Source organism: Chiloscyllium punctatum, chromosome 25, assembly GCF_047496795.1.
Source record: "Chiloscyllium punctatum isolate Juve2018m chromosome 25, sChiPun1.3, whole genome shotgun sequence".
NCBI lineage: Eukaryota > Metazoa > Chordata > Chondrichthyes > Orectolobiformes > Hemiscylliidae > Chiloscyllium > Chiloscyllium punctatum.
In genome coordinates, this window is record NC_092763.1 from 61476553 (window position 1) to 61501184 (window position 24632).

Here is a 24632-nt window from a genome sequence, read left to right on the forward strand (position 1 = left end):
TTTTATATCTTGCATGGCATTTCACCATCCACAAACCAATTGATAACAAGCAGATGAAACTCAGGTTATGACACTTAGAGCCACAACATACATAAATCTTTAGTTATTCAATCAGATTCTCCCCTGATATTAATTTTTAATTCATGGCTTTCTATTAACAATCCCCTATAAATATTTTTTAAATATAACATGATTCAGCTAAACATAAAAAAAATTGGGAAGAGATTTTGTAGTCAGTTCATTATGCAGTTAAATTCAAATATTTTCAAATAAAACTGTTGTTTCATTTGAAAGTTCTGATATATTTCTTTGAGTTTAGAAATTGAAACAATAAAAAGTGTTTCATTTTAAAGACTTGGGCAAAGGTTTTTTTTTCAAACGTGTAACAACTGTCCTTCAGATTCTTTTCAGGAAAAGATGCAACTACTAATAAATAATATGAAAATACTAATTTCTTGACACTTTTACTTTCAATTCCAGACTTACTAATTGAATTTAAATTTTGGTGTGGTTTATGGGTAAAACACCACTCCAAGTATGATAATGGTCCGAGTGTTCCCTACCTACAAAGTACTTAAAGGCCTAAACTAGGTAGGTGCAGATAAGATGTTTCCTCTGAGTGGTGACTTGAGAAGCAGAAGGTACAATTTAAAAATAAGAAAGATGCCAATGAGATGATGAGAAATTATTTTACTTAGAGGGTTATGAATCTTGTAATTCTCAAACCCAGGACTGGAGAAGCCTAATCTAAGAGTTTATTTATAATAGAGTTTAATAGATTTCTGTTAACCAATGGCATCAAAGGTTATAGGAATAATGTAGGTAAGATGCATTTGATTAATCATGATTGTATTAAAAAGCACAGCAGGCTTGATGAGCTGAATGGTTTACTTCTGTTCCAATTTTATCCCTTGTAGCATGTACCATGAAGATTGGGAAGTATTGAGACAGATGCCTTGAATCTTTCTAACACTACTGACTATTTACACTATTATAATATCTCAGATTTATACATAATCTGTGTTCAGTACTCACTAACTACATAGAGCAATGGTAAAGGAACTGCAAGTAGGATATCACTATGACCCACTTGTGCTTTTGCAGCTACTATTGAAGGTGATGGTAAGGCAGATTCCATTATACTGGAATGTCACATGCCAAGACGTCGTCTATGATTGTCTTAAAGATACGCAGCTTGTTTGGCCTGGAAACTATGCAATATCATAACAAATTCCACTGGCTGCTTTGAACCTGTATCCTTACAGCATTATTCTCAGCCTAAAGATTACTAGTTGAATGACATCATCACTACACCACCATCTCCTCCATGACTCTCTTGCTTTCTCCTCCTTTTCGCTTTGACGGTATCCTGAATCCAGATTGCGTCCCTTCATCAGATATTTATTGCAGTCCAGTACATTAATATACCATGGCCATCTTAGTACTTCTAGGCACAAGAATCGTATCCTTTTTTAGATTTATGTACAGAAGAAAGACATCAGACTCAATTGAATCAAAATGTCATTTGGCTTCGGATAAGAAAACTTTGTAAACCAATGACAGTTTAGTGTCATGTGGATACCATGCTCAATCACTGATATAATTAATTTTAGTAATAAATACATTAAATTCAATGCAAACATTGCTTCATAGTACAGCGCCTCTTTAATGCTTTGCCCTGATATATGATAATTTTAATGGATGTAGGTCTAAAATAGACTGTCACCAAAATAAGTGAACCTAAGCAAGTCGCACTCTAATGTATCATGCAACATTCTGACAGCCTCTTCTAGGCATCTGATAGCTATAGACATGCCAACACATTAAAGTGCTGGCGCTCATTCACACAGCATTTTTGAGTGCAAGCAGCAGCGGAGATAAGATGAACCCGGAAGACTGCAGTTAAGAAGGAGCGGGAGCAGCGCGGGAAGTGACGAGGACCAGAGGGGCAGCCGGGAAGGAAAGCAGTGAGAATACATACTCACCCTTCGACACCAACGGCCATTTTGAGTGTGAGCAGCAGCGGAGATAAGACGAACCCGGAAGACTGCAGCTAAGGTAAGGCAGTTTTTTTTTAAATTACTTACCGGTAGTGGACAGCGGTGTTTTCCCTTTCACAGAAGGAGCGGGAGCAGTGGAGGAAGTGATGAGGACCAGAGGGGCAGCCGGGAAGGAAAGCAGTGACCATATATATCAGCAAGGCGGCTAAACCCGAGACTCTACTACTGTAGTGTCTCCCAACCACCCTCCTCCTCTAACCTAGTTAATAAGGTAAGGTTCATTCTAAACTTCCTCTATTGAATATAAGTTTGTTCTTAATTTTATAGCAACTTGAACTAAGCTTTCTACTTTAGTACTGAGTGGGTGTTCAGATAAGTGGGGTATGGATGCTAGGGCAGTTGCTTGCTCCTCCTCCAGAATGTGGCAGGTGGGAGACATGGCACACGTCTCTGCTGGCTACATCTGTGGGAAGTGCACCCAACTCCAGCTCCTTGAAAACCGTGTTAGGGAATTGGAGCTGGCGCTGCATGAACTACGGATCATTCGGAAGGCTGAGGGGGTAATTGAGAGGAGTTACTGGGAGTTAGTCACTCCTAAGGCTCAGGACAAGGATAAATGGGTTACAGTTAGGGGGAGGAAAGGGGACAGTCAGACAGTGCAGAGATCCCCTGTGGACATTCCCCTCAGCAATAAGTATACCGTTTTGGATACTGCTGGGGGGGGATGACCTACCAGAGGAAAGCCATAGCAGTCAGTTCTCTGGCACTGAGCCTGACACTGTGGCAAAGAAGGGAAGGGGGCAGAATAGAAGAGTACTCATGGTAGGGGACTCGATAGTTAGGGGAATCGACAGGAGATTTTGTGGTCAGGATCGGGATTCCTGGAAGGTATGTTGCCTCCCTGGTACCAGGGTCCGGGACATCTCTGATCGGGTGTATAAGGTTCTAAAAGGGGAGGGCGAACAGCCAGATATCTTGTTACATAGTGGCACTAATGATATAGCCAGGAAAAGGATCGAGGATATAAAAAGTGATTTCAGGGAGTTAGGATGGAAGCTGCAAAGCAGGACGAACAGAGTAGTGTTTACTACCGGTGCCACGAGATAGCGAGGCGAGGAACAGGGAGAGGGCACAGCTTAATATGTGGCTGCACAGCTGGTGTAGGAGGGAAGGCTTCAGATATGTAGATAATTGGGATGCCTTCTGGGGAGGTGGGACCTGTACAAGAAGGACGGGTTGCATCTGAACTGGAAGGGGACCAATGTCCTGGGTGGAAGGTTTGCACGAGTAGTTCGAAAGGGTTTAAACTAGTATGGCAGGGGGGTGGGAACCTGAGCTGTATACCAGAGGTGAGAGTTGATGCAGATGAGGCAGTAGCAAGAGGTATACCAGCTAGTGGGAAGGATTTTCCTGGCAAGGAACCAAGGTATCAGTTAAAGTGTGTTTGCTTTAACGCAAGGAGTATCAGGAATAAAAGTGACGAACTTAGAGCATGGATCAGTACCTGGTGCTATGATGTTGTGGCCATAACAGAACATGGGTTTCTCAGGGGCAGGAATGGTTGCTGGATGTTCCAGGGTTTAGAGCATTTAAAAAGAATAGGGAGGGGGGAAAAAGAGGAGGGGGTGTAGCACTACTAATCAGAGAGGATATCACAGCTACAGAAGCTTCCATTGTCGAGGAAGGTCTGCCTACCGAGTCAGTATGGGTGGAAATTAGGAACAGCAAGGGAGCAGTCACCTCGTTAGGGGTTTACTACAGGCCCCCCAATAGCAGCAGGGAGATGGAAGAAAGCATAGCTCGGCAGAGTTTGGAAAAGTGTGGACGTAGTAGGATTGTTGTAATGGGTGACTTTAACTTTCCTTATATTGATTGCAACCTCCTTCGAGTAGAAGATTTGAATGGAGCTGTTTTTGTAAGGTGTGTTCAGGAGGGTTTCCTAACTCAGTACGTTGACAGGCCGACAAGGGGCGAGGCCATTCTAGACTTGGTGCTCAGCAATGAGCCGGGGCAGGTATCAGATCTTGTGGTGGGAGAGCATTTTGGTGATAGTGACCACAACTGCCTCACATTCTACATAGCTATGGAGAAGGAGAGGATTAGACAAAATGGGAGGATATTTAATTGGGGAAGAAGAAACTATGATACGATTAGACATGAGTTAGGAAGCATGGATTGGGAGAAATTGTTCCACGGTAAAGGCACTATAGACATGTGGAGACTGTTTAAGGAAGAGTTGTTGCAAGTGATGAATAAATATGTCCCTCTGAGATAGGCAAGAAGTGGTAAGATAAAGGAACCTTGGATGACGAGAGCAGTGGAGCTTCTCGTCAAAAGGAAAAAAAGTAGCTTACGTAAGGTGGAGGTAGCTAGGGTCAAGCTCAGCTCTAGAGATTACAGGCAGGCAAGGAAGGAGCTTAAAAATGGTCTGAGGAGAGCCAGGAGGGGGCATGAGAAAGGCTTGGCAGAACGGATTAGGGAAAATACAAAGGCATTTTACACTTATGTGAGGAATAAGAGAATGGTCAAAGAAAGAGTATGCCCGATCAGGGATAGCATTGGGAATGTGTGTGTGGAATCTGAGGAGGTAGGGGAAGCCCTAAATGAGTTTTTTGCTTCCTTCTTTACGAAAGAAACGAACTTTGTAGTGAATGAAACCTTTGAAGAGCAGGTGTGCATGCTGGAATGGATAGAGATAGAGGAAGCTGGTGTGCTGAAAATGTTGTCAAACATTAAGATTGACAAGTCGCCAGGCCTGGACCAGATTTGTCCTCGACTGCTTTGGGAAACGAGAAATGCAATTGCTTCGCCACTTGTGAAGATCTTTTCATCCTCACTCTCCATTGGAGTCGTACCTGAGGACTGGAGAGAGGCAAATGTAATTCCTCTCTTCAAGAAAGGAAATAGGGAAATCCCCGGCAATTACAGACCAGTAAGTCTCACATCTGTCGTCTGCAAGGTGTTAGAAAGGATTCTGAGGGATAGGATTTATGGCCATCTGAAAGAGCATGGCTTGATTAAATGCAGTCAACACGGCTTTGTGAGGGGCAGGTCATGCCTCACAAACCTTATCGAGTTCTTTGAGGATGTGACTAGAAAAGTTGATGAGGGTCGAGCTGTGGATGTGGTGTATATGGACTTTAGCAAGGCATTTGATAAGATTCCCCATGGTAGGCTCATTCAGAAGGTCAGGAGGAATGGGATTCAGGGGAACATAGCTGTCTGGATACAGAATTGGCTGGCCAACAGAAGACAGCGAGTGGTAGTAGAAGGAAAATATTCTGCCTGGAAGTTTGTGGTGAGTGGTGTTCCACAGGGCTCTGTCCTTGGGCCTCTATTGTTTGTAATTTTTATTAATGACTTGGATGAGGGGATTGAAGGATGGGTCAGCAAGTTTGCAGATGACACAAAGATTGGAGGTGTCATTGACAGTATAGAGGGCTGTTGTAGGCTGCAGCGGGACATTGACAGGATGCAGAGATGGGCTGAGAGGTGGCAGATGGAGTTCAACCTGGATAAATGTGAGGTGATGCATTTTGGAAGGTCGAATTTGAAAGCTGAGTACAGGATTAAGGATAGGATTCTTGGTAGTGTGGAGGAACAGAGGGACCTTGGGGTGCAGGTACGTAGATCCCTTAAAATGGCCACCCAAATGGACAGGGTTGTTAAGAAAGCATATGGTGTTTTGGCTTTCATTGACAGGGGTATTGAGTTTTAGAGTCGTGAGATCTTGTTACAGCTCTATAAAACTTTGGTTAGACCGCACTTGGAATACTGTGTCCAGTTCTGGTCGCCCTATTATAAGAAAGATGTGGATGCTTTGGAGAGGGTTCAGAGGAGGTTTACCAGGATACTGCCTGGACTGGAGGACTTATCTTATAAGGAGAGGTTGACTGAGCTCAGACTTTTTTCATTGGAGAAAAGGAGGAGAAGAGGGGACCTAATTGAGTATACAAGGTAATGAGAGGCATAGATAGAGTCGATAGCCAGAGACTATTTCCCAGGGCAGAAATGACTAACACGAGGGGTCATAGTTTTAAGCTGGTTGGAGGAAAGTATAGAAGGGATGTCAGAGGCGGGTTCTTTACACAGAGTTGTGAGAGCATGGAATGCGTTGCCAGCAGCAGTTGTGGAGGCAGGGTCATTGGGGACATTTAAGAGACTCCTCAACGTACATATGGTCACAGAAATTCGAGGGTGCATACATGAGGATCAGTGGTTGGCACAACATTGTGGGCTGTACTGTTCTATGTTCTGTGTTCTATGTTCTATGTTCTAGCATCAATTATCTCCTTGCGGCACCATGGACAGCAAAATAACTTAGTCCTTTTACACCACCTTGAAAAGAATTGGAGAGATGCAAGGTGAGCTTGCTAACTACAAGCAGTAGCACTTAATTTATAAATTATCTGCATCGCTTTCTGAAGCAAAAGGTGAAGCTCCATAACCAACTCAACATAATTTCAAGCCCAAGCCTTCGCTTGATGAATAATTATATCAGCAATTGGTCACATGTGTATTCTTAGGAACCTCTCCTACCCCCTTTCTCTCTCTCTTCCCACTTCCAGACCCTATAATAATCCCAGAGAAGATCAAAACCAGGCAAAGAATGTGCGTAAATCCCTACCCCAAATATTATTGGATACTATTGCACATTTTCCCAATATGTAGCCTGTATCTCTGAAACAATTTCTAGGCTAAATTTTTCACAATAAAATAAAAGGTTTTGAGCGGTAAAACTGAAATAAAGCCCACCAAAACAAAATCAGTGAAATAAAGAGCAGGGCTACAATGATAATCATCAATTTAACTCTGCCTTCAAAGTAGGTTTTACTACAAGACTAATTTTAAAAAAGTGTCGAGATACAAAATCAATACATACTTTATTTGATATTAAACCATCTTTCAATGATTCATTTTAAATATCATGAATGCTCAGAAATAAATTTGCTTTATCAAACCCTTATTGATTTTACCTCGGGGTGGCGTCTGTGTGTCCACATCAACATGAAATGGTGCAAGGACTCTGTGCTAGTCTCCAGTTAATGCTCATCACTGGTAGATTTTGTGATTGTTAGATGTAGACCATTTTATTTGCCATGGGAAATTACTGTTGTCCTTATAGTCGGAGTGTATATTCCTCGCAGTGCTAATGCCAAGGAGGCACTCTGAACTGTATGCTGCTATTAGTGCATTGCAGAACGCACACCCTGTTTATTGCTGCTGTTGATTTTAACCAAGCGAATCTCAAGAGTGTGCTCCCTAAATTCCATCAGCATGTGGACTTTGTGACGAGGGAGGGGAACAAGCTGGATCTTGTTTATACAAACATCCCCAATGCAAACAGGGTAGAGCCCCGGGCCCACCTCAGCTCTTCAGACCACATCGCTGTTATGCTAATGTCAGCGTACAGATCACTCGTCAGACAGGTCAAACCAGTTCAGAAGCAGGTGAAAACCTGGCTGGCAGGAGCCATTTCTGCTCTTCGAGACTGTTTTAAGTGCACTGACTGGTGCATGTCCATGGAGGTGGCAACCGATGGTGATACCATCAAATTAGAGGAGTACACAGTGTCGGTGATTTGCTACATTAACACGTGCATTGACGATGTCACTGTGTCTAAGACATCTCTTCTCGCCCCAACCAAAAGCCGTGGATGACCCAAAGGTGTGTGCACCGCTGAGGATCTGAGATTCCGCCTTCAGAGCAGATGATAAGGTGGCCCTAACAACAGCGAGGGCCAGCGTGACCCGGGCCATCAAAGAGGCAAAGTGTGCATTCACACAGGGAATACACAGCCTTTTTCAGGACAGCGGCGACAGGCAGAGAACGGAGAAGGGTATCCACGCCATCACCAAACACAGAACAGCATCGCCTGCTTGTGCTGGGGATGCCTCTCTCCTGGTTGAGTTGAATAACTTCTATGCACAGTTTGAGGCATGAAACAACGTGGCAGCGAGGACGTCCACCCCTCCCACAATGACCAGGTGCTGTGTCTTTCCACGACTGACGCAGAGTCAACCCACGTAAGGCTGCTGGACCAGATTACATCCCTGGCAGAGTGCTCAGAGGATGCACTGACATGATGGCGATGTTTTAACAGATAGTTTTAACATCTCCCTGAACTGCGCCATAGTTCCAACATGCTTCAAGGCCGCTACCATTGTTCCCATGCCGTAGAGGTCTTCAGTGTCCTATCTCAACAACTACCGCCCTGTTGCACTTACATCATGAAGTGTTTCGAGAGGCTCGTGATGAGGCATATTAAGACTCCACTGCCCCCTTCACCGGACACCCTGCAGTTCGTGTATTGTCTCAACCGTTCAACAGATGATGCTATCTCCACCACCCTCCATCTGGCCTTCATCCACCTGGACAAGCAGGACACCTACATTAGATTATTGCCCATAGGCTTCAGTTCTGCATTTAACACTATCATTCCTCAGCACCTGATTGGAAAGCTGAGTCTGCTGGGCCTAAATACCTCCCTGTGTAACTGGATCCTGGACTTCCTGACTGGGAGACCTCAGTTAGTCCGAATTGGAAACAGCATCTCCAACACCATCACACTGAGCACAGGCGGGCCCCACGGCTGTGTGCTCAGTCCACTGCTATTCACCCTGCTGACACACGACTGTGCAGCGATGCACAGCTCAAATTATATTATTAAGTTCACTGATGCCATGACGGTATTGGGTCTCATTAGCAGGAACAAGTCAGCATACAGAGAGGAAGTGCAGCAGCTAATGGACTGGTGCAGAGCCAACAACCTGTCTATGAACGTGGACAAAATGGAAGAAATGGTTGTTGACTTCAGGAAGGCACAGACCGAACATTCTCCACTGGATATCAACAGCTCCCCCATGGAGATCATGAAGAATTCCAACTTTCTTGGCATCTAGCTGGAGGAGAATCTCACTTGGTCCCTCAACACCAGCTCCATAGCCAAGAAAGCCTATCTCCCAACCCAACCCTCACCACATTCTAACCAGGGTTCATTGAAAGTACCCTAATCTGCTCCATCACTGCCTGGTTCAGAGATTGCACTGGCTTGGATCATAAGGACCTAAATCGGATAGTGAGGACAGCTAAGAAGATCGTCAGGTCTCTCTTCCCTCCATTACAGACATTTACACAACATGCTGCATCCACAAGGCCAATGCCCCCCTCACTCAAACTCTTCTCTCTCCTGTTATCTGGTAGAAAATACCGGAGCATTCGGTCTCTCAGGGCCAAACGGTGCAACAGTTTCTTCCCCCAAGCCATCAGGCTCCTTAACACAGTATGATGACATTTTATTCCATTTGCAATTTTCATATGACTTTTTGAATTGCCACTAAAATAGATTAGATTAGATTCCCTACAGTGTGGAAACAGGCCCTTCGGCCCAACCATCCACACTGACCCTCCGAAGAGTAACCCACCCAGACCCATTTCCTACCTAACACTATGGGCAATTTAGCATGGCCAATTCACCTGACCTGCACATCTTTGGACTATGGGAGGAAACCGAAGCACCCGGAGGAAACCCATGCAGACACGGGGAGAACATGCAAACTCCACACAGACAGTCGCCCAAGGCTGGAATCGAATGTGGGACCCTGGTGCTGTGAGGCAGCAGTACTAACCACTGAGCCACCCAAATGATGTTTTATTAATGAATGTTCATTGATACATTGTAATTTGCCCACTATTGTACCTACTATCTTGTTTTGTCAGGAATTACTGTGCTGTTTTGCTCTTTTCTTTGCATTTTATGCTGCCCTATGTATGACCGTACTCTTGTGTAGTCGGTATGTTCATATAGTACCTTGATCCTGCTGGAACACTGTTTATTTTTATTGTACCAGCTGTATGTGTAGAAATGACAAATGAAGCTACTCTATCTGTTTCAAAGTGATTTAGATTTAAGGTGCCGACCATCCTTATCGTAGATTAAGTGCTGTTTCACGTGCTTAGAAAAATATACATAAATATTCTGATTCTGAAACTGTCTCTACATCATAGTGAAAAACTTTTCTTACTAACACGTATTAAAGAAACTTTGATTTACAAAAATATAGCTTGCAGCTTAAAGCAATCATAATGCCCTGATACAAAAAATAGAAAATGCTGGAAAAGCTCAGCAGATCTGGCAGCATCTGTGGAGAGAAATGAGGAAGAACTGAGGAAGGGTTATTGGATCTGAAACATTAACTGTGATTCCTCTCCACAGATGCTGCCAGATCTGCTGAGCTTTTCCAGCAATTTCTGTTTTTGTATCTGATTTACAGCATCTGCAGTTCTTTCAGTTTTCATAATGCCCTGATGCATGGCTATATTGCTAAATTGTCCAAGACCCCTTTGTTCAGTATAGCATTGGAAAAGAAGCATTCTGAGTTTTGATGTTTTTGGGGTGGGGGTTGGGTGGGTGATGGCTGAAAATTGAGACATCCTACATTTTTCCTATTGTAGGGTAATCATTCTTCAATTTTCTATTAAACAAAGCTATCAGGATTAGGTAACAGGAGGCTAATAGGGAAGGCAGATGAACCCAGGGCATGGTTAAGAACATGGGACTGGGATATCATAGCAATTACAGAAACATGGCTCAGGGATGGACAGGACTGGCAGCTTAATGTTCCAGGATACAAATGCTACAGGAAGAACAGAAAGGGAGGCAAGAGAGGAGGGGGAGTGGCTTTTTTGATAAGGGATAGTATTACTGCTGAATTAAGGAGGATATACATGGGAATACATCCAAAGAAGTTATTTGGGTGGAACTTAGAAATAGGAAACAGACTATCACATTATTATAGCTCCCCTAATAGTCAGCGGGAAGTTAAGAAACAACTTTTTAAGGGGATTTCAGTTATCTGTAAGAATAATAGGGTGGTTATGATAGGGGATTTTAACTTTCCAAACATAGACTGGGACCGCCATGGTGTTAAAGGTCTAGATGGAGAGGAATTTGTTAAGAGTGCACAAGACAATTTCCTGATTCAGTATGTGCATGTACCTACTAGAGAAGGTGCAAAACTTGACCTACTCTTGGGAAATAAGGCAGGGCAGGTGACTGAGTTGTCAGTGGGGGAGCACTTTGGAACCAGTGACCATAACTCTATTAGTTTTAAAGTAGTGATGGAAAAGGATCGACCGGATCTAAAAGTTGAAATTCTAAAGTTGGAGAAAGGCTAATTTTCACAGTATTAGGCAAGAACTTCCAAAAGCTGATTAGGGGCATATGTTCGCAGGTAAAAGGACAGCTGCAAAATGGGAGGCTTTCAAAAATGAGATAATGTGAGTCCAGAGACAGTACATTCCTGCTAGGGCGGCACAGTGGCACAGTGGTTAGCACTGCTGCCTCACAGCACCAGGTACCCGGGTTCAATTCCCGCCTCAGGCGACTGACTGTGTGGAGTTTGCACATTCTTCCTGTGTCTGCGTGGGTTTCCTCCGGGGTGCTCAGGTTTCCTCCCACAGTCCAAAAATGTGCAGGGTAGGTGAATTGGCCATGCTAAATTGCCCGTAGTGTTAGGTGAAGGGGTAAATATAGGGAAGTGAGTATGAGTGGGTTGTGCTTCGGTGGGTCGGTGTGGACTTGTTGGGCCGAAGGGCCTGTTTCCACACTAAGTAATCTAAAAGGCTGGTAGGTGTAGGGAATGCTGGATGACTAAAGAAATTGAGGTTTTGGCTAAGAAAAAGAAAGAAGCATATGTCAGGCGTGGACAGGAGAGATCATGCAAATCCTTAGAGGAGTATAAAGGCAGTAGGCGTATACTTAAGAGGGAAATCAGGAGAGCAAAAAGGGGACATGAGATAGCTTTGGCAAGCAGGGTTTTTTAAAATACATTAAGGACAAAAGGGTAACTAAGGAGAGAATAGGGCCCCTCAAAGATCAGCAATGCAGCCTATGCGTGGAGCTGCAGGATATGGGGGAGATACTAAGTGAGTTATTTGCATCAGTGTTTACTGTGGAGATTGACATGGAAGATATAGAATGTGGGTAAATACATGGTGACATTTTGAAAAAATGATATTATAGAGGAGGTGGTGCTGGATGTCTTAAAATGCACAAAAGTAGATAAATCCCCAAGACCTGATCAGGTGTACCCTAGAACTCTGGGAATTTAGGGAACTGATTGCTTACTGAGATAGAAAGCAGGAGTTTTCAGCATTGAGATACTTGTATCGTCAACAATCACAGGTGAGGTGCCGGACGACTGCAGGTTGGCTAACGTGGTGCCACTATTTAAGAAAGTTGGTTATGAAAAGTCAGGGAACTATAGACCAGTGAGTCTGACATCAGTGGTGGGCAAGTTGTTGGAGGGAATCCTAAGGGACAGGATGTACATGTATTTAGAAAGGCAAGGACTGATTAAGGATAGTCAACATGGCTTTGTGTGTGGGAAATCATGTCTCACGAACTTGATTTAATTTTTTGAGAAAGTAACAAAGAGAACCGATGAGGGCAGAGTGGTGGGCATGATCTGTATGAACTTCAGTAAGGCGTTCGACAAGGTTCCTCATGGGAGACTGATTAGCAAGGTGAGATCTCATGGAATAAAGAGAGAACTTGCCATTTGGATACAGAACTGGCTCAAAGGTAGAAGACAGAGGGTGATGGTGGAAGGTTGCTTTTCAGACTGGAGGCTTGTGACCAGTAATCTACCACAAGGATCAGTGCTGGGTCCACTACTTTTCATCATTTATATAAACGATTTGAATTTTGGATGTAGGTTTGTTCACTGAGCTGAAAGGTTCTTTTCCAGACGTTTCATTACCTAACTATGTAACAACTTCAGTAGACCTCATGTGAAGCAATGCTGAAAACTCCTGCTTTCTATTTATATGTTTGGGTTTCTTTGGGTTGGTGATGTCATTTCCTATGAAGTCACTTCCTGTTCCTTTTCTCAGGGGTTGGTAGGTGGGGTCTAACTCGACATATTTATTGATAGAGTTCCGGTTGGAATGCTATGCTTCTAGGAATTCTCATGCGTGTTTTTGTTTGGCTTGTGCTAGGATGGATGTGTTGTCCCCGTCAAAGTGGTGTCCTTCCTCATCTGTATGTGAGGATACTAGTGAGAGAGGGTCATGTCTTTTTGTGGCTAGTTGGTGTTCATGCATCTTGGTGGCTAGTTTTCTGCATGTTTGTCCAATGTAGTGTTTGTTACAGTTCTTGCACAGTATTTTGTAAATGGCATTAGTTATGCTCATTGTCTGTATAGGGTCTTTCAAGTTCATTAGCTTCTGTTTTAATGTGTTGGTGAGTTTGTGTGCTACCATGATGCCTAGGGGTCTGAGTAGTCTGACAGTCATTTCCGAGGTTTCTTTGATGTAAGGAAGAGTGGCTAGGGTTTCTGGACATGTTTTGTCTGCTTGATTGGGTTTGTTGCTGAGAGATCAGCGGACTATGTTCATTGGGTACCCATTCTTTTTTAATACACAGTATAGGTGATTTTCCTCTGCTCTGCATAGTTCCTCTGTGCTGCAGTGTGTGTTGGCTCGCTGAAATAATGTTCTGATGCAGCTTTGTTTGTGGGTGTTGGGATGATTGCTTCTGTAGTTCAATACTTAGTCTGTATGTGTTGTTTTCCTGTAGACGGTGGTTTGAAGTTTCCCATTGGCTGGTCGCTCTACTGTGACATCTAGGAATGGTAGTTTGTTGTTGTTTTCCTCCTCTTTAGTGAATTTTATGCCAGTAAGGGTATTATTGATGGCCTTGAAGGTTTCCTCTAACTTGTTTCATTTAGTGATGACAAAGGTGATCCCGTAAATACAACTGGAAAATTTTGCATCAAAAATCTTTACTCACTCATGCAACAGACCATGAATGGACAGACACAGTACAACAAGCTATAGATATTAGATAGCGACAAACACAGAAAATGAAAAAACTAGACCTCACCACAGGAAATAACATCACCACTGGTACAATTACAGCATTTTAAAGGCATCTGGATGGGTATATGAATAGGAAGGGTTTAGAGGGATATAGGCCAAGTGCTGGCAAATGGGACTAGATCAGATTAGGATAACTGGTCAGCATGGACAAATTGGACCAAAGGCTCTGTTTCCGTGCTGTATATCTCTGACTCTATTTTCATGACTTGGCAAAATTGTAGTCATCTGTTCTAATGCCTTCCTCTGTGGCTTAATGTCAAGATTTCATTTTTAATGCCTTAATGAAGTACCTTGGAACATTTTTACACCTAAAATAAATATTGCCTTTTATAAATGCAAACACAGTACACAACTGGCAGTGTCGAGGTTGGGATTAATGCACAATACCTATTGATGCACTTAGTATATCAAACTCAGTCCTAACAGAAATGATTATGGAAGAAGGTATGAAATCACATTCTGATATAAATTTGTAATTCATAACTATATAGGATACATAAATGTTATGCACAGAAAACTGATGATATTTAAATTAAAATGTCAAAAAAGTACAAATTATATTTTTAGGCTTTAAATCCATTTTGTAAAATACAATGGAGTATGCTGCAAGTGGTTTAATTTCAAAATATTCCATGTAATATTTGGATTTCAGAAAATTCAGAAACACAGCTGTACAGTTTTCAGGATCCTCTAACATATGCTGTAGTTAAAGGAACTTTTTTTCTTTAGTTATAGTTTTCACATTAGGATCTGCAGTTTCATTGCATCACTGTTCATATGTGATGAGGAACATGATGCATTGCAAGTCATGTCTCCAGAATTCCACATTTCCTGACATACTTAGACATTCATTTCTGTTGCAGAAAATAGTGTTTTTCATATTTTCAATAATTGTTCTTTCACTAGTTGGCTCAGTTCACCACAAGTTAGAATGAATGTGTGTGTGTGTGCACGCGCATGCACACACACATGCACGTTGCTGTATTTGCAGGTGGACCCCCACATGAATCTGCACATAAATCTCACATGAAATAAACTATTGCTTTCAGTCACCAAGGCTTTCCAAAAATAGATGCATGTGATATTAATACATTCCTGAAGTGCGTAATTTCACTGATTCATTGTGAAACAAAACAGATCAATTTGAAAACTATCTCATCCTCCAGATTACCACAACCAACAGAATATTTTTATCCAGCAAGTGGAACAGACACAGCACTCACTGTCTTTGATGGTGATTAAATGGAAGACAATGACTGATTTCAAAAGGAAATTAGATGGGCACTTGAGGAAAATAAACACCCTGGGATAAGACAGGAAAATGGAACTATTGTGATGCTCTACAAAGGAGGGTGTGGATTCAATGAGCCAAACAGCAACTTGTATGTCATAATGATTTTACAACAAAAATTTACACATATAATTATGTTTAACCCTTTTCACATAGACAAATGACCAAAGTTGCTTGAGAGGAAAAAGAGATTTTGAGCCAAGAATGACACTGAGTAGGTGACTTACTCAAACAGATGAGTTTTACAATGGCTTATAAAGGAAGATTTTAGTGGAGAGGTGAATGCCAGATGGAAAGGTGGATGCAGAAGGAACCCAAATCATAGGAACAGAGGGTTGAGCGGAGGATGTGGCAGTTCTGAAGAAGTTTACAGGAATTTGATAGTAGAGTTTTGACTGAGCTAATGTTTAGTGAGGGTGGAGAATTGGAGGCTGGCTAGGTACACATTGAAATAGGCTGAATGTGACAAATGCTTGGATGAGGGCTTTAACAACAAGTGAGCTGAGATGGGATAGGCAGTGCTGTAAAGGAGCAAGTAGATGGTCATTTGTGACAAAGATGATATACAATGGAGGCTTAGCTCATTCCAGAATGGAACACTAAGGCAGAAAATAATACGATTCACCCAAGACAGTGGCTAGTTCAGAGAACAGAATTGATTATAGATGTGTACATTTTATTGTGAAAGAAACAACGGTTTCAGTGTTACAAATGTTAAGGAGAAAATTTCAGCTCATCCAAGACTTGATGTTGGACAAGCAGTTTGACAGTACATATAGAATGGAGGAGTTGAAAGAAGTGGTTGATAGCTACACCCAAGTGTAATCAGCAATGACATAAAACTGAATTCATTTCTATGAATGATGTAGCCAATGAGCAGTATGTAAATGAAATTGTGGATGTGACCAAAGATGAATTTTTGTGGGATTTTCAGAGGTGACGGTGCTTCAGGTAGGAAGAGAAGAAATAAGTAGAGATTCTGATGCCACAGCTAAAAGTGAAGCTAAGCTGTTTCAATCTGTTGAGCTGGATAACAGAAGAGAGGAGCTACAGGAAGATAGAACATTTGAAAGGCCACAGGAGGATAAGGAGATATTATGACTATAGTTGCTTTCACAGGAATATGATTTGCCATTTTGGCCTGTTCTGATTTTCTATATCTCTATGAAATGTAGATTAGATTAGATTACTGGAAACAGGCCCTTCGACCCAACAAGTCCACACCGACCCGCCGAAGCGCACCCACCCATACCCCTTCCCCTACAGTTACCCCTACATCTAACACTACGGGGCAATTTACCATGGCCAATTCACTTGACCTACACATCTTTGGACTGTGGGAGGAAACCGGAGCACCCGGAGGAAACCCACGCAGACACAGGGAGAATGTGCAAACTCCACACAGTCAGTCGCCTGAGGTGGGAATTGAACCCGGGTCACCACTGTGCTAACCACTGTGCCACCGTGCCACCCACAATGTAGTGAGAGCAGAGAAATCTAATTGTTGAGATTCAAACTGACAGTTGCTGGGTAAATGTCCTGGATTTGGGAGACAATCACACAGGACTTTTGAATTGAAAGGGAGATTGCACATGGAGTGATTGCAAGGATATGGGTATGGAGGATTTTTTTTTGATGGGCTGTGTGGGGGGGTTTAGTCATTGAAGCCAGATTTGAAAGGGAGACTGAGAGGAGAGAACCATTAGCAATGTAAGCATGGGGCACTGATATAAGTGGTCAGGTTCTCCAACCCACCCTGGTGAGAGTGTGCTGAAGGGAACAGCTAGTGGGCCTGATAGATAAGATCACCTTAAATAGGGAAGGGTGAAAAACAGGCAACTGGGTCAGGCCTAGGCTTGGGATAGGGTGGAATTAGAATGCAACAAGATTACATAAATCTTTAGAACCTACTAATTTAACCCATAATTCAGAACTAATTGTTGGGTATTGTTAAGATCTGACATTCGCAGGTTAATTAAGTCCTAGACCATCAAACTACCTAAACATCAGAATCAGCGCATTGCAGAAAGTAAATTGCTTAGTGCGGCAAAGTCTCAGATGTGAAACCATCACATTTCTTAAATAGAAACATACAACTCCTTTCTTTTGAAAGTTGATAAAACACCAACTTCCTGGAAACATGAGCAGCGATTAAAACCCTGGCCGTTGAGATCTGGAGAGTAGGTCAGAAGAGCTGGGTTTTGAACATCCTCCCTGTCTATTAAACAGCAGGTGTAATCCAAACTGCTCCATGATCAACTGCAAGAGATTCCCCTCTTTGTGACAAACCGGTACCTCCTCTGAGGCTTCCCCAGCTGTGGGCGCAGTTCGCCTTGTGCACTCACGCTGACAGCTCGCTTTCTTAAAACAAAAGTCTGAGAAGATCTTTACACTAAACGTATCCCGGTGCTCTACAGCGTATTAAACACGACTGTTAAAAAAAGAGAGCAAAATCTGCAAGCGAGGGGTAGCGACAGGAGCCCCAGAGCGCTCAGTCAGAGAGACAGGAGGATTGAGAACCTGGAGCCCGCTACTCTGCCCGAGCGGAGGGTTTTACTCTGTGCTTGGCTCTCTGTGGCTGTGCTGTACTGACCTAGTGCCTCTATCAAAAAGAGGGTGCAGTTTGTTGTATTTAAACGAAATACCTCTGGGTCCCTTCACCGATCTATCGGCTAGCTCTCCCTCTGCATCCCTGCTGTCCTCTCAGGCGGTCCCACAGCCTGGCTTTTTATGTATATATTGTTCCTGCTGGATGGCGGACAGAACGGAAGTAAAACCTCCAAGTATGTGTCAGCCCTATCAAAATTACTCACAGGAGGCTCTTTCCGAGCGACTGCAGCGTTTCCTCCTTTCCACTTGTGAAAAGAAGCCGATTCGGTGTTCGTTTTCATAACTAGGATTTCTTCCCCGTATTCCTACTACATCAATAATTACCCCCGTGTACAGATATTTGTTTGAGTATGAGTGCTAGAGAGAAGGCTTCCAAAGAATGTGCAATGATCGCAACATGCTACCAGTGTTGTTTTTTTTAAACTTCTCCCCTTTCCCCGGCTTGAACCCCTGACTAGTGGGAACTTTACTGACTGGCACGAGTCACCCTCAAGCACCGCTTTCCGGTGACAACTTTTCACTCTGAAGTGAGCGACTATTCAACTGTGGGAGGATATGACTGAGAACCTTGTGAGATATCCACACACGTGAGGGACATTGGACAGTGGTAGATCTATGGGAGGCGGGGTTGTTGGCTGATTTCCCGTGTTTTTCCCCCTCTCTTTCTCAAAGAGACCAGGATAAATTCACACAATCATACAACTGTGTAAAAGGAGGCCATTTAATTCATCAAGCTCGTGCTGGCCCTCTGCAAGAGCACCTCATTGATTCCCCCCCCCCCCCCATTGCCTTGCATTGCCTTGCCATTGCCTTTATCCCCAGACCCCTGCTTACACTTCAGATAATTCTCGTGAAAGCCAGGATTGAATCCGTCCTTACCACACTCTTAAGTGCTGCATTCCAGATCCATATGCACGTGCAATACTAAAGATCTCCTGCATTTGCCTTTGCTTTTTTTAAAAAAAAACTTTCTCCTCATTTCAAGATTCTTTGGTTTTTGCCCCTTCTACCAATGGGGACACACTCTTGTTCTCCACTCTGCCCAGATCCCACATGATAGTAAATGTCTCCATCAAATTTCCTCTCAAGGGTCAGTGTGGACTTGTTGGGCCGAAGGGCCTGTTTCCATACTGTCGGAAATCTAATCTAATCAACCCTCTTTTCTCTGAGGAGAACTGCCCTATTTTTTAAACTCTATCTGTATAACGGAAGTCCCTCATCCCTGGACCTACTCTTATAAATACATCTTGCACCCTCTCTAATACATTCACATCATTCCTGAAGAGTGTCATGTCATCGAAGTACCTACTGACATACTGAATTTATATTTACATTAAAAGCTTACAGTGGCAAGATGTCTGCAGATGTTAACTCACTGGCCACATGGAATACTACATCTTGTATGGTGTCATGAAAACTTTAAAGAGGACTTCAAAAAGAGAAATGTACTGCAAACATCTATGAGTTATGTCAGACTGGAGAGATGATGGGAGAAAAGAAAGTATTCCAAGTGAGAACCGTGTTTCTGTTTTCCCTTTTCAAGTCACACAGGCACAGGCATTTAAGGCTAATTTCAACCTGGGTGTGTGTGTGCTAGTAGGTGAAGGTTTGTGCTATGAGTGCCACAGCTGAGAAAACTATTAGTCATCCCTATATTGCAGATAAAAAGAAAAGATGCTTCTCACTTTGCTGGAAAGAGGAAGTAAAGTTTCCAAGAAACAGGATAAAAGCATTTTAGATAACCTGCAAAACCAGACATCTCAAAGACAGCAACTTGCAACGCTACCGTGATCACCCATTATAAAAGATGTCACATTATACAATCTATTTATCATGAAGAATCTAGAAACTGAAATGCTTATCTTTTAATTATAATCTTTTGAGGGTTCATTTCCTATTTCTAATTCAATAACGTGTTGTGTCATTATTTTTTCTGGTGCTTAGTAACTGATCAATTCACTTTCTCATTAATGCATGAAAACCTGGTTAAATTTAAAACTTGAATTCATTTGGTCTGGGAGAAAGGCATCCAGAAAGGAAGGGATCTTTTCAAAGTTAGGTTTGTTGCAACCAACCAAAGGGGTGAGAGAGAAAAGAAGGGGAGCCAGTTCATCCCTTCTCACCTAGCAGCTTGTCAATTTGGGGTATCCCATCTGGAACCATACTAAATTGATTTGGAGATGCTGGTGTTGGACTGGGGTGTACAAAATTAAAAATCACACAACACCAGGTTATAGTCCAACAGGTTTATTTGGAAGCACCAGCTTTCAGAGCACCGCTCCTTCATCAGGTGCTTGGTGAAGGAGCAGTGCTCCAAAAGCTAGTGCTTCCAATTAAACCGTTGGACTATAACCCGGTGTGATTTTTAACTTTATATTAAATTGAGTAACCTCATCCAAGGACTGGTCTTAATAAGAGTGAGGCCACGAATTGGAGGCAGTACTCCAGTTAAGGTTGTCCTAGTGTTTGATAAAGATTCTCTCTAACTTCCCTGTTGTTATTTAAGGTTGGGAAAGTGTTAATACTGAGGAGTACTTTATAAGCTGTCAAATATGAATATATATAGAAACACAGTTGGGGGACTAGCTCTGGATCTCTAAGAAAATAGAGCTACCTTCCAGGTGTCCCTCGAAAGCTTAGCCATTCGGCTCCTCACCTTATTACAGCCTTTGTTCAAGCACAGATATAAGAACTGAATTCCAGGGGCAAGGTGAGAATGACCACCCTTGATATCAAGGCCACACTTGACTGAGTGTAACATCAAGGAGCCCATGCAAAACTAAAGCCAACGGAAATCAGGGGGAAATCTCTTTACTGATTGGAGATGTACCTGGCAGATAGGAGGATGGTTCTGGTTGTTGAAGATCAGTCATCTCGGCTCCAGAACATTTTTGCAAGACCTCATCAAGATAGTCTTTTTGGCCTAACCATCTTCAGCTCCTTCATGAATGGCCTTCTCTCTATCATTAGGTCATAAGTAGGGATGTTTGCCCATGGTCGCACAATGTTCAGTACCACTTGCAACTCCTCAGACACTGAAACAGTCCATGCTCAAATGCAGCAAGACCTAGCCAATATCTAGGCTTGGGCTGCTGAATAGCAAATAACATTCTGCCACACAAATGCCAGGCACTGACCATCGCCAATATGAAATGATCTAACCATGGCCCCTAGCGTCCATTGGCATTTTATCACTGACTTCCACACTATCAACATTCTGGGGTTTTTATTCACCAGAAACTGAACTGGACTGACCATTGGCTAAAAGAGCAGGTCAGAGGCTATGAACACTGCAATGGATAACTCTCATTCTCACTCCCCAAAGCCTGTTCACCAGCCACATAGCACAAGTCAAGAGTGTGAATATTCCCCACTTGCTTAGATGCGTCCAGATCCAACAACACTCAAGCATCTTGACACCATACATAACAAAGCAGCTCACTTGATTTGTAGCACATTCATACTCCCTCCACCACCAATGTTCAATAGAAGCAATATGTATTTTCTACTCTACAGAAAATCACCAAATATCTTTAAAGAGCACACTCCACTCCTACAATCACTATCATTAAGAAGGACAAGGACAGCAGATGCATGGAAACACCTCCACCTGCAAGTTGTCCTGACTCGGAAATAGGTTGCTGTTTGTTCAGTGTTGTTGAAACAAAATTCTGAGATTCTTTCCCTATTGGCATTGTCGGTGTACCTACAGCAGATGGACTATAGCAGATCAAGAAGGCAGGTCACCACCACTTCTCAAGGACAGGTAGGAAGGACAATAAAAACTGGCCCAGCCAGAAATGCCCACATTCCACGAGTGAAGAACAAATGTCAATATTTGTCGTATCATCCATTATGTGGACCTCATGGCTAACATGTAATAAACCAGACTTTGTTTAAGACAAAAGCCTCTTCTCATTGGATCACTAAGTCACTTTCTTTTACCACACTGGATCAGTCAGCTCCTTCAGATAATAACATAAAAGGAGGATGATCACAGTAAATCTACCTGATGTATCCTTCACCAAGATGACTGTATTGTGGGCCTGTTATAGAACAGGATGAACAGTGGTGCAGATTCCAATGAGCTTTGAAATAATCTTCAGCTTTAAGAAGTCTACTTGTATTGACAGACAGCAACTGAGAAAGCTGAACTTAATAAAATCCTATTTTTTTTAAAGAGCAGTTCATGGCAAGATTCAACAAAGCTGAATCTACAGTCAATGGTAAACAATATTTCAGATGTGTTAAGAGAGGTGCAGAAACAAGTATAAACTAGAAGACCCCATGGAGCTGGAACATTTTGTCACACTTGACAATAACATTGCATTAGGTGCCAATGAACATCTGAGAAGTCCTAAGTTGAGGTTCATCAGAAGAGTGAATGGCCATCAGATGTTCTATAATTAGAGTTGAACTTTCTGGTGAGCAAAATGAAAAATGTTAAAACATACAGCAATACAGTATGGTACAGGCTGAGAAAGCTAGAATTCAGCAAAGTGCTTCCTGCTCAGTGAGCTTTCCCAATATATAGGTGGACATCATGATGGCATTGGAACACTAATCAAGTGCATTAAAATGAATTTTAAAATTATATTACAGCACTGAGAACAATACAAGTCTAGAATTAAAGCAATATTAGAAAATTTAGAAGCTTAAGTAAACAAAATCAATTGAAAGAAGAAAGTTAGGATACTGTTGATGGCACAAAAGGAAAGGTGAGATTTGTAATTTAAACCTCAAACAAGGTGGGAAGAATTTGTTAAGGCTCCAGATACTGGAACTCATTCAGGTCATATATATGTGGCAATGAGATCAATAGCAGTATCGAAAATGTGAAATGCCTTGGGAAATTTGTTGAAGAAATGGGATTCATTTTATAGAATGTCACAGAGCACAATTTATTCAGTAAAGCCATTGAGAGAATGAAATTGTCTTTAAGCCACAGACAGTGACATTCATTCAGTAAAGCTATTAAAATGAAAGGAATAATTTATTTGGTTATGAAAAGATGGGAGTCAACCACTTAACTCGTAGAAGATGGAACTCCTCCATCTTGATAACATAAACACAGCAAAATCCTTCAGTATAACAGTACATGGTATCAACATTGTTATACTGCAGAATTGAAATTCTTTAAAACAAAGAATAGACAGCAACAACAAAATGCAGCATCATTAAAATCCTTTAAAATAAGATAAATAATTAATCACATTAAGAAGACATGGCAACAAAACAATATTGCCAAGAAGATTTAATTTCAGAAATGGGTCAAATAAAGCACAGAATTGGACTTCTTGGAGAAAACAATTCTCAAGACACAAGGTTGCTTCCAAGCCGTATACTAAATCAGAAGCTGGAAAAGGAAGTACACTTTCATATTTAATTGGGTTTGTAGATGATGAATTTCTAGCTCACCAAAGCATAGATAAAGCAACGGGTACTATTGATGAAGATATAGAGACATAGAGGTCAACAGCATGAAAGAGAGGCCCTTCAGTCCAACTTGTCCATGCAGGCCAGTTTTCACAATTGAATTAGTCACACTTGTCTGCACTTGGTTCATACATCTGCATACCCATTCCATCCATGTACCTGTGTAAATGTTTCTTAAGTGACAAAATTGTGCTCACTTTCACCACTATTTGTGGCAATCCTTTCCAGGCACTCATCACCCACTGTATGAAAGAAAATTACCACTCTGGACCCTTTTGTATTTCTCCCCTCTCACCTAAAAAGTTCTGGAAGCTTCTGATAGTTTAACATTAGAACAAAACATGTTCTTTAAAGAACTAGGTTTAACTAAAAAAGTTTAACTTCCAGGGAAATCCATAAATAATTTAATTAATGACCTCTACAGATTATTGAGACTCTCTATGCTACTTTCTCCCCACCCCCACCCTCCTCTCACTTATCTCTCTGCCCTTCAGACACTCTGCCTGTATTCCTGATGAAGGCTTTTGCCCGAAATGTCGATTTTACTGCTCCTCGGATGCTGCCTGAACTACTGTGCTTTTCCAGCACCACTCTAATCTAGACTCTGGTTTCCAGCATCTTCAGTCATTGTTTTTATCTACACATTAGTGAGGAAATTTAACAATGGAACACTGAAGTCAGAATTCCTACAAGATATAATTGTTAAAATTGCTGATGAATCTTTGTCAAATTTGCAAAGCCTTTGTCAAGAAGATATTTATATCAATTAACATCTCACTAATTGTAAGCTTATTACAGGGGTGAATATCATTGTTTTATGAGATAGTTTATGTGTAACTCAAGAAAACACTGTATGCAACCTACAATAGTGAAATTATACAATCCAGGAGTTAGAGTTCTCATGATTGCTAAAAGCAATACTGTATTGGAAGAGCTGGCTGACAGACTGTTGAGAATATATACATTCTTCACAGTCAAGAATTCTGACTCTTTAGCATAAATGCATGTTTTGACCTCAAACATTTTTTTGAAAATGGCAGAAATAGTTAAACAAATTATAATCAATAGACAACCAACCAAGAAACAGTCGGTAATGTTACAAATGTTCAAAGAACAGCTCCAGGAAAACACAGGTCAAGGAAATGTCAGACAGTGAACAACCTGTCAAGGGATAACTAGGAGAAGATTTCTAAAGGCTTTCTGGATTCATGACATTAGCTACGATAACTTAAGAGAATTGTTTCATACTCTTAATGAAACATGATGGCCACAATCGACTCTACCAAATTTGACAGGAGCAGAAGGATGCCCAAGAATGTGTCATCATTCATGACTATGGTGTTAAGGAATGGCCAGACTAAATCTTTAGTGCGTTAGCAAAGAACGCATGCTTTGATCATCAAAATCATTAC

General features: G+C 42.0%; 1 protein-coding gene across 3 annotated transcripts in view; it reads right to left on the bottom strand.

Moving 5' to 3' along the window:
- The window catches only part of LOC140495989 (serine/threonine-protein kinase PAK 3), a 251309-nt gene extending 233376 nt beyond the window's left edge, over nucleotides 1-17933 (bottom strand). The window contains exon 1 of one of the 3 annotated variants that reach the window (XM_072595377.1): nucleotides 17820-17933. The gene's annotated coding sequence lies outside the window, so the exon portion shown is untranslated. Of the gene's footprint in view, nucleotides 1-17767; nucleotides 17786-17819 lie in introns of those variants that run through there. The other 2 variants (XM_072595380.1, XM_072595378.1) reach the window with 2 other exon arrangements.
- Nucleotides 17934-24632: the final 6699 nt, after the last annotated feature.